Raw genomic sequence first — 10,831 nt, 5'->3', positions numbered from 1 at the left:
GTTACCTTAAAAAAAGCAATTGTTACAGTTAAAGAAAACTTTAAATTTAAAGTCCACTTTAACTTTATTAATATAAAATCGAGCGTAAGAAATTTTATAAACTTTGGAAAATAGCATTTCAAAAAAAGTACTGTAAGTATGCTGTATTTTTAATTTTTTCTCAAAAAATAAAACAAAACTCATTTTAAAACATATATTAAATTATAAACACAACACTAAATAAATAATTTTTCTCAACGGTTAAAAACCACACTTAAAAGTTTTAGAAATTCACACCCCAGAATCAAGTTACTCAAATTTTCAAACACCTCACCTGACACAGTGTCTCAAGTACAATTGCACGAAGCTGTTGATGTTATATTTTTACTCACATTAACAAAGTATTCATTTAGATTTCCAGGGTCTGAAAGGAAAAATGTTTAAGCTGGGTGAATTTTATTTCGAAGATCGTTTATTATGGACTAAGTTTCTTTTGCAACACTTTTAGAGCTTCTCAGACAATTTTGATAGTACGATTTTTTAGCTGACTTTATAAGTTTTAAATAGGTTTTCCTATACTTGCTGATATATTCAGTGACAGAGCCATTGGAAAGTAAATTTCTTGATGTAGAGTAGTGAACGCATATTCATGGCTGATATGCGGATACCGGATACCTTTAGTAGTCCAGGGCCCAGGATTTGCGATGTTTTGGCTTAATTGTAATTAAAGGAAATGCTTTGTTGAACTTAAAAGCATATTAAAGCACATAAAAGCATATTAAAAAAATCACTGAAAAGTGATAATTTTAAAATTACAGGAAAGTGCCACTCGGAGGTTAAGCAAAATTAAATTAAAACTTGTAGCTACTTTAGTTTTTTCAATTTATAAATCTAGTTTAAATTAAACTAAAAAGAAATATATCTTTTTTGTAAACAAACACATTTAACGGCTAAACAGCTGGCTCCGGTTCCGGTTGGATGATACTGCGCAGGACGAGTGTAATATCCACCACCGTCTCGGAGGTAGGTGTAGAAAAGTGTTACACTTTTTTTCCTACAGCATTTCAAAGAAACGAGTTGTACGCGTTCTACGACAGAAGTTGAGTGTATCGTGAAAAAAAGTGTAAACACTAGAAAAACAAAGAAACAAGAAAGTGTAACACTTTTACACTTTTCTTACACTTTTCAAGAACTAGTGTTACACTTAAAACAAAGGAACAGACCTTATATTTCAGATTTCGGATTTATTCGCGCTGCATGTCTCTTTGACTTTTGTTGGTGGAGACAAGAGACAGTTGACAATTCCTGACTGTAAATTGTCAGATTTTTGGTTTGATTGTTGTTTTTTTGCCAAAAACTTTTTGGTTAACTTATTACTTATTTATTTTTAGAGGTGATAATACATATTTTTATATAAATATAACTAAATCTTACATTTTTTTAGTGGTAAAAATAAGATAAAAAAGTAAGTATTTATTACATTTTAATACATTATAAATATGGAACTAAAAACAGTACACATATTATTTTTATCAGTATGTATTAATTTATTAATGAATTATTGTTATTTACAGATGAGTGATCATTTTACATCCATCCAGCGATGAGAATTTAGAAGGAATTGACACTTAGGGAGTACCAAAAAATTTAGATTATTTTGAGGAAACTGTGCCTTTGTTCGATGGCGATAAGTATGTCCTGGAACATTTTGGCATCATGAGAGTAAAAGTAGTAGGTAAGCTTATCAGAAAGATTTAGGCACTCTAAATATTCTCATTATCAAAAAGGAGATTCGCAAAAGATATCTCCGTTAAAATGTTTGACCATTTTCATGCTAATGAGGTAATTACTTTTAGAGATGTTACAGGTCCATTCAACACATCCAAAAGTTGTTTACACAAAATAGTAAGGAGAATCACTTTTTTATCTGCTGAATACGTTCGTTGGCCAAATGAGTAAATGACAATGAAAAACAGACTATTTAAAGATATTTTCGTTATTGCAATTTCCCAGGGGGCTTATGTGAAAATCGATAAACCAAAGGAAGATCCAGATTCATATTAAAATAGGAACAAAAATATTCAATACAGGTAAAAATATGTAATATTTTTGTAATTACATATACAGAGTTAACCTAGTTAAACAGGGTTAAGGCCGGTTTTTCAGTGATGGGTTAACCTATTTATTTTTCAGTCACCGAAATATTTATGGTTAATCAGTTTTTCAGTACTAGGTTAGAGATTAAGCCCGTTTAAATTAACCAAGATTTTAACCGATACTTGTTAGATGGTTTAACTCCGAATTTTGTGGTTACGCTTGTGCATGGGTGCAGTGAATGCATCAGAGTCGAATTTGGAATGTTTATTTTGAAGAGAATAGTTAGGTATTTTGTTTTTATCGTGGGAAGTATTCTTCCTTGTTATTATTATAAGAAAATTATATATTATTATGGTTATTATAATAGGAAGGAATTGTAAGGAAATATGTTTTTATAACTGTAACAGGTATCTATGTTTACACATACTTTAACAGGATTTAATGCATGATTCCTAGTAATATTTTTAAAAGATAATTATGTCTATACAGCAAAATAATTATTTACTACACAGTTCGACTTCTTATTTCCTGGCTACTAATTTCCAATAGCGATATCACCCTGGTCTTTGACAAACGAAATCGGCAAAAAAATTCTAAATCGTCCCAGTAATTGTAAATGGTCTCTTCTGTTATGAAACCGAGGTAGATGCTATGAACTAAATAAAGAATCCGAACTTGATATTCCATTAAACATTTTTTTTTAATTTGGTTATGAAATTGTTTTTATATATTCTTTTGAAGTTATACTTCTTTGCGATCGAGGGTGAAATTTTATACTTGCCTGGTGCATGCGCAGGACAGACAGTATGTAGTTCGTTGCTAATCTTTCAAATTATGTAGGTATGTATCAGCGCAAATAAGTCATTAAAAGAATATATTAGTGTTTTTAGTAAATGTATTATTTATTATAATTTTTGTGTCTTTGGATTTGTCTTCCTCAGTAATAAAATATTTTATAATAATAGTAAGTATATTTCCTTTAAATTTTAAAGTATTTTGTCAGTATGTATGAGAAATCTTGTAACCTGTCAAAGCAAAGGGATTTAGCTCAGTGGTAGCACGTTCGACCAGAGATCGAGAGGTCCCTGGTTCAAATCCTTGTGTTATCTAACTTTTTTTTTATTTTAGTATTGTTTTAATAAAAATTTTTGGAAAGTAATAAATAAAAATTAGTTTAATCTTTAAATACAAATAACCTGTTGAAAGTATATTTATTTCGTTGAAATCATATATAAGTATAACTTCTTAGGTGCGTACAAAGTACACACACATTCTTTTTTTCTGTCAAATTGCTCATTATTTCTCGAATTGCACATGCGCAAGTACAATTACTGCAGCCAACATAAGAAAAAAAGTGGTTAGCTAACTGAAATTTTTTAAACTTGGTTTAAAGCACTGAAAAATGCTAGGACAGTTAAAATATTGGTTAAAATTTAAACTAGGTTAGCTAACCAACATTTTAACCTCTCACTGAAAAACCGGGCCTTAGACATGCAATTTATTTGAAAATTAGTTTATGTATACAAATAGGGCCAGTTATCCATTCATAGTTTTCAAACCTCTCTAAACTATCTGTACTATCTATTACCCAAAGACATTGGATATTATTTTAAATGTGTATAAATATGAAACAATTTAACAGAAATTTTCATTAGACAATGATAGATACAATAAGTTGTCCTCCTCACCAACAAATACATTTTAACCCTTAATTACAGACATTCCATTATTACAATGTTACAGAGCCCCAGTATTTTTTACCGGTCATTATAAAATAGAGTCGATATATAGGTAAAGCTAATAAAAAGAAAACATAAAAATTATGCATTATTATTTTTCTGGAGTCTCTAGATATGGGAGAGCTGGTGAAATGAGTGATTTTTAATAATATAATACAAGTTTTTTAAAGAATAATCTAATAAACGATAATTGTAGTAACATTTTTGGTCTATTGGAACAAACGGCCATAAATGCTATGAACAAAAATTTTGATTTTTGTAACAAATAAACCTAACATAGAATTACAAAGAAACAGAAAATAGCATTTACAAAAATTTATACATCCATGAAAAAAAATCTGCAAGAGTTTAAATTGTGACAAAATTAAATGGCAAGTCCATTTTTGCAAAGTTTCCTCCTCCAAATTTAATCTTCATTAAAGGTCCCCGATGATTTCCACAGTCCATTTCTTCACTTTTTCCATAAAAACACAAAAAAATATTATAAACATTTCACATTTCACCCATGTAAGACTAATTAATACTTACTTAAAACAGACCTCTGGTAATTTTTACCGGTTAAGATTTTTATGTGGGTTACAAAAGAAAAAAATATTGACAATACACACTACCCGCTTTGACTAGTACTGATATACAAACTGCCCGAGAGGTACAGAGACACATGAACTTAAGTGGTGAGGTTACCACAAAATTTGCATTGTAGGAATGCCCACCGGTAATAAATATCTGATCTCTGTAGTTAAGGGTTAGCGCCGGACTCCACTTGCGATTTGTAGTCGCGAAGATTGAACACATTGTTTCAAATACAAGTCAATCCATGATTATTTAGTCGTAAATGGATTGACTTGTATTTGAAACAATGTGTTCAATCTTTGGGACAAAACTATCGCACAACTACAAATCACAAGTGGAGTCTGGCGCTTAAAGTGCATTTAATATACCTATATTGATAAGCTTTACAGAAGACCTGTGCTTGGACCCACAATTTTGAGAATGCAGTTAATTTTTATATTCATATCACTCAATAGGCACATATTTTTGTTTCAGGCACAAATGGTTTATGATCACGAGAAAATGATCAGGGATATATTTGTTGTATATCCAGGTTCTGTACACTATAGCAGAGTTTTAAGGAGATCCAATTTGTTTGCAGCTCTTCCACAAAGATGTGGTGAATACTATATTTTAGGTGATAGTGAATACACATGTTTAAACATTTTTTGACTCCAGTTAAAGACAAGGGTCATTTAACAAGATAGTAAAGAAATTATAATTATTGTTCAAAAATACATATGGGATAGAGCATTGTTTTGGATTTCTCAAACAAAGATTTATAGGCAGCTGTATCACCATCCATTAAGAAATATTAGAGATATAGTCCCATTTATAAGGGCTAGTGCAGTGTTACATAACTTAGCAATTGATGATAATTTGCCCATCAATTGAATGTTGATGCACCTCATCTTCTCATTACCAACAAATATGAAATTGATGCTGTATATAGGTGGTGTTACAAAAAGAAATTCATGCAAGGTTTAAATTTGATTTTGTAATAATTGTGTTTAATAAACTATATTCAGACACTTTCAAATTATTTGCTTTATTAAAACAAACCATCATTTTATAATAACCTATGTATCGATGGCTTTAGTATGAAAACCTCCTATCTTATTTTGAATGAACTGAATTTCACAAGGTAGGGTCACCAGCGACCCCAAAAATATTTTTAAAAATAAACGACATTTCAATATTTTTTAAACTTATTTAGCAAACATAAAGGATTCGATTTCTAATCAGAAATTGTATTGTTACATAACAATAAGCAATACTAATATACAGAGTAAGTCAAAATATAAAAGCACTTATATTTGACATATCGATGGCAGAAAGGCAGGACCTCATAACTGAAAAATTTGTATAAAATGAGTTACTTCGGTTTTCACTTTAGAATAAGTGTATCAGCACCTATTACACATACACTTATTATAAAGCGAAAAGCGAAGAAACTCATTTTCAGTTATGAGGTCCTGCCTTTCCGCCGTCGATATACTTTATAAGATATCATTGATATAAAAAAAGTTAGAAGTTGAATAGTTTATTTTTATATTATTTACAATCTTTACAAATACTAAATTGATGTTCTGCACAGTAAACACAAATATAGCAGCCTTTTCTATCCTCAGGTGGGGTCAAAAATCAGAAATGTGCTGCATTTACGACTAAATGTGAACTCTCATAAAAACATATGTATCATCGGAGTAACTCGCATGTCAAAAAAATTTGAGCGGTGGGGTCACAGGTGACCCCACTTCGTGGTTCTAGGGTTAATAATAATTTTGGATATTGTGAAAAATGAAAGGTAGTTTACTCTTTAATAAAATTCATATTTTTTGACAAACCTAGTATACAACTGAAAATTTTTTATATTTGATGGTTGTTTAAAGGTTTCAAATCATGCAAAGCTTTTATAAAGAATAACTTGTTCCTAAAATTGATAATAAAAAAGTTTTTCATATGGTTCCAACCATGGACGTATAAATAAAGATATATCTTTATTTATACGTCCATGGTTCCAACTTACTGAGACATAAATTTCTTTGCATTTATTTTATTATATTATGATAAGGTTATTAAAAGGCTACAAATGTAAAAACATGCATTTTAACTTTTGTTCTGTGTCATGGATAACATACAGTCAATATTTCACATAATGTTTTATGTTGTTCATAAAACAACAGCTAACACACTACATATTTACATAATTAACTATTTAGATAGGAAATAAGCCACAATTAAATAAATAATTTTATTAACGTTTCGACACCCAACTCGGATGTCGTTGTCAAAATACAAAATACTACTAAATTAAACAAAAATGTTGTTGCTAAGTAAAAAATTCTTCTAATAATTTATTTAATTTGACTCATTTATATTGGCAATTCAGACATATATTATACATTTTAAAGTAGAAGACTTTAAAATGATATTGCCAATATTTATGAGTTGCGTTCCTGGGACGAATTTACTGAAAGATAGTTCATTCGATTACATGAAATCAACCTCAACTCAAGAATATCCGTCACAAAAAAAAATCATAGCATGTGATCTGTCTTTAAAAAGACAACCAAATGCAACGATGACAGTAAAATTCTCGCGTTAGAGATTCCATAGTAAATCACTTTTTTTGCATTTGGTTGTCTTTTTAAAGACAGATCACATGCTATGATTTTTTTTGTGATGGATATTCTTGAGTTGAGGTTGATTTCATGTAATCGAATGAACTATCTTTCAGTTAAGTCGTCCCAGGAACGCAACTCATAAATATTGGCAATATCATTTTAAAGTCTTCTACTTTAAAATGTATAATATATGTCTGAATTGCCAATATAAATGAGTCAGATTAAATAAATTATTAGAAGAATTTTTTACTTAGCAACATTTTTGTTTAATTTAGTAGTCTTTTGTATTTTGACAACGACACCCGATTTGGACGTCGAAACGTTAATAAAATTATTTTTTTCAATTTAATTGTGGCTTATTTCCCATCTAAATAGTTAATCATAAAAATGCCACAAGAAAATAGCTTTAGAACAATATTTACATAAAGTACAAATAACACAGAACATACATTTTTCCAAACTTATTGAATTAATTTCTAAAATTAATTTGAATTAGCATTTGTTGGAGTCTTCTTCCTGTGAGCAGATCTCTATCACGAATTCTACCTTCTATATTTATTCCATTGACATTTCCATAATCAATATCTATATGATTGTTTTCTTCATCACCTAAACCAATAGGGGGTACATTATGCATACCAATGCACAAATTGTGCAGCACAGTGCATGCATTATTATTTATTTTATTCAGCCATGGTTGGAGTGTAAAATTTTATGCCTCCATTTTAAAATCCCATTGCATCTCTCTTTAGGGGATTCAGTTCTTCTGTGATGAATATTTCTTCTAGAGTAGCATGTAATGCATTTTGGATGGATGTCAACATCAACTGACTTAGAGCATATCCAGAATCACCTTAAAGTAAGAATAATTGCATTGCTACAAAATATTATGTACATTTATGGCCTGAAGACCATGGCAAATAGTTTATGTTAACTCACATTAAAAAAAAGACCTGTGTCTGTTGTTATTAATGTTTCTAATAAATTGGTAGGCTACACTATCATTGAAAATACTTATAACTAAGTATCATGACTGCTAATTAAACGAATTAATTTGTTGAATCGAAAAGATCTGCAAAATGAAATGAAACTACTTGAATTGAAAAGGAGTTTTGTACACATAAATCTATGTATTTACATCAAAATGATGCTGTTAGCGTGATTCCTTGGATAAATAATATGTGTAATAAATAAGGTGATGAATCACCTGTAATTTATTACAAATTACAATCGAAAGTAGCAGAAAATAATATGTATAAGAAAGACGATATTGTTCTGATCTTAATGACCCAGTATCAGATTGAATTATTAAAGAAATTTGGTAGAAACCTCATTTGTATAGATTCCACACATAGCACAAACAGTTATGATTTTCTATTAAGTACTCTTGTTGATGAGTATGGAGAGGGTATTCCTGTGCCATACTTAATTTCAAATAAAACGGATAAATTTTTTATGGCCCATTTCTTTTAAATTATTAAAACTGAAACTGGATCTATAACTGCTAAAGTATTTATGTGTGATGATGATGCTGTTTTCTATAATGCTTGGGTAAGTGTAATGGGTTTACCGCTACCTTGCTTATTTTGTGCTTGGCATGTTGATCAAAACTGGCAAAAACAATTAAAAACAGTAAATAATGGCTCTCAATAAGTTAAAGCTGAAGTATATAAATGTTTAAGACTTCTAATGAACAGTACCAGTGAAAATGAATTTAGCAATCTTCTAGAAAATACCCTAAATGAACTTCACAACAATGGCACTACAAAAGAATTTACTATTTATTTTCAACATAACTATGCTAATTGAGTGAAATCATGGGAATATTATTATAGGTATGGATTGGGAATAAATACAAATATGTATTTAGAAGCATTCCATAAAGTCCTAAGCATATTTTTTATTTGGAAGGAAAGAAGGTAAAAAGACTGGATAAAACGACAGATGATCTAATGAAATTTACTAGGGATAAACTGTTTGATCGATTGACAAAAACAATAAAAGGAAAGTCAACTTATCGAATTACCTTAATCAATAAAAGTCAACAAAGTAGCTTTGAAATAAGAGGAAATTACTGGCATTTTTCAAAATTATACAGGGTGTCCCGAAAAGATTGGTCATAAATTATACCACAGATTCTGGGGTCAAAAATAGGTTGATTAAACCTCACTTATCTATATACAATAGTGCACACAAAAAAAGTTACAGCCCTTTGAAGTTACAAACTGAAAATCAATTTTTTTTTCATATATCGAAAGCTCAGGAGATTCTTTATTGAAAATGGACATGTGGCATTCTTATAGCGGCAACATCTTAAAAACATTAAAGTGAAATTTGTGCACCCCATAAAAATATGGGGGTTTTGTTCCCTTAAACCCCCCAAACTTTTGTGTACGTTCCAATTAAATTATTATTGTTGCACTATTAGGTAAACACAATATTTTTAAAACTTTTTTGCTTCCTAGTATTTTTTTTTGATAAGCTAGTGTTTATCGAGATATTTTGAATATTTGTTGAATCCGCCACATATTTGTATATGATTAAGTACGATTATAGAGAGCTGTTAATAATCTGAAAATTTATTTATAATTTAGATCATTTGGTATATTTTGAAAAAAAAGTTACATCTTGATAAAAGGTGACTTATCAAAAAAAGACTAAGAGGCAAAACAGTTGTAATACTGTGTTTATTTAATGGTACCAAAATAATAGTATAATTGGAATGTACACAAAGATTTGGGGGATTAATGAAATAAAACGCCCATAAAATTTTTATGTAAACATCTTAAAAAAGAAGCTGCATCCCGATAAAAACTGGCTTATGTAAAAAATACTAAGAGGCAAAAAAGTTTTAGAAACATTGTTTAACTAATGGTACCACAATAATGAATTAAATGGAACATACACAAAAGTTTGGGGGGGGGGGGGCTTAAGGGAACAAAACCCCCATAAAATGTTTATGGGGTGGACAAATTTCACTACCTATATAATTTTATTTTAAGATGTTCCTGCCATAAGAATGCCCCATGTCCATTTTCAATAAAAAATCTCTAATAATTTTCGATATATTGAAAAAAATCGAATTTCATTTTGTAACTTCAAAGGGCTGTAAATTTTTTTTATGAGCGCATTTTTAGGTACTAAGGTAAGTTAGGTGCAATCAAACTATTTTTGACCCCGGAATGTTATTTTATTTTATTTATTTATTTATTGCTTATTTACAATCTACTTCAATACAGTAATAAGTAAATATAATGTATGTTCTTGGCTTGTGGCAGGTGTCGTCCATTGACGACTCTCTGGAATTTATCTAGCAGCTAGGTCTTCTGGCCAAAGTCTTTTCAGACGTCTGTCAACCAGTGGGGGGTTGAATAATTCATCTATGAGATGGTTTGGATGGTCTGCGCTGCGATTCATGTACCTTCTGGAGTGGTCAGCAATCACATCATTGATGAAGGGGATGTTGAGGTCTGCATGAAGGGTTTGGTTTGACACATACCATGGGGCTTTAGCTAACATACGAATAGTTTTTGACTGGAATGTCTGTAGTATTTTGGTGTTGGATGGTTTGCTACAGCCCCACAGCTCGATTCCGTATGTCCACACTGGTTTGAGTATTGTTTTATAGATGGTCAGTTTGTTTTCTAATGAAAGTTGCGATCTTCTGTTGATTAGCCAGCTCATATTTTTAACTTTTAGGTCGAGGTGTCGTCGTTTGGCTGCAATATGTGATTTCCAAGTAAGTTTTTCGTCTAGATGAAGGCCCAGGTACTTTACTTCTGTTTTTATTGGTATAGGTGAATTATTTAGGTGTAGTTGTGGACATCTAATTCTTCG

At 30.3% G+C, this 10,831-nt stretch overlaps 1 long non-coding RNA gene across 1 annotated transcript; it reads left to right on the top strand.

Annotated features, from left to right (window-relative positions):
• Positions 1 to 1,191: 1,191 nt before the first annotated feature.
• Positions 1,192 to 5,406, top strand: LOC126882066 (uncharacterized). The gene is made up of 4 exons (XR_007697112.1): positions 1,192 to 1,444; positions 1,554 to 1,714; positions 1,836 to 2,069; positions 4,863 to 5,406. It is a non-coding gene; the product is annotated as an uncharacterized LOC126882066 (long non-coding RNA).
• The last annotated feature ends 5,425 nt before the right edge of the window (positions 5,407 to 10,831 follow it).

Source organism: Diabrotica virgifera, chromosome 3 (assembly GCF_917563875.1).
Source record: "Diabrotica virgifera virgifera chromosome 3, PGI_DIABVI_V3a".
Lineage (NCBI taxonomy): Eukaryota > Metazoa > Arthropoda > Insecta > Coleoptera > Chrysomelidae > Diabrotica > Diabrotica virgifera.
The sequence above is the reverse complement of the archived record's forward strand: the minus strand, read 5'-3'. Positions and strand labels throughout refer to the sequence as shown.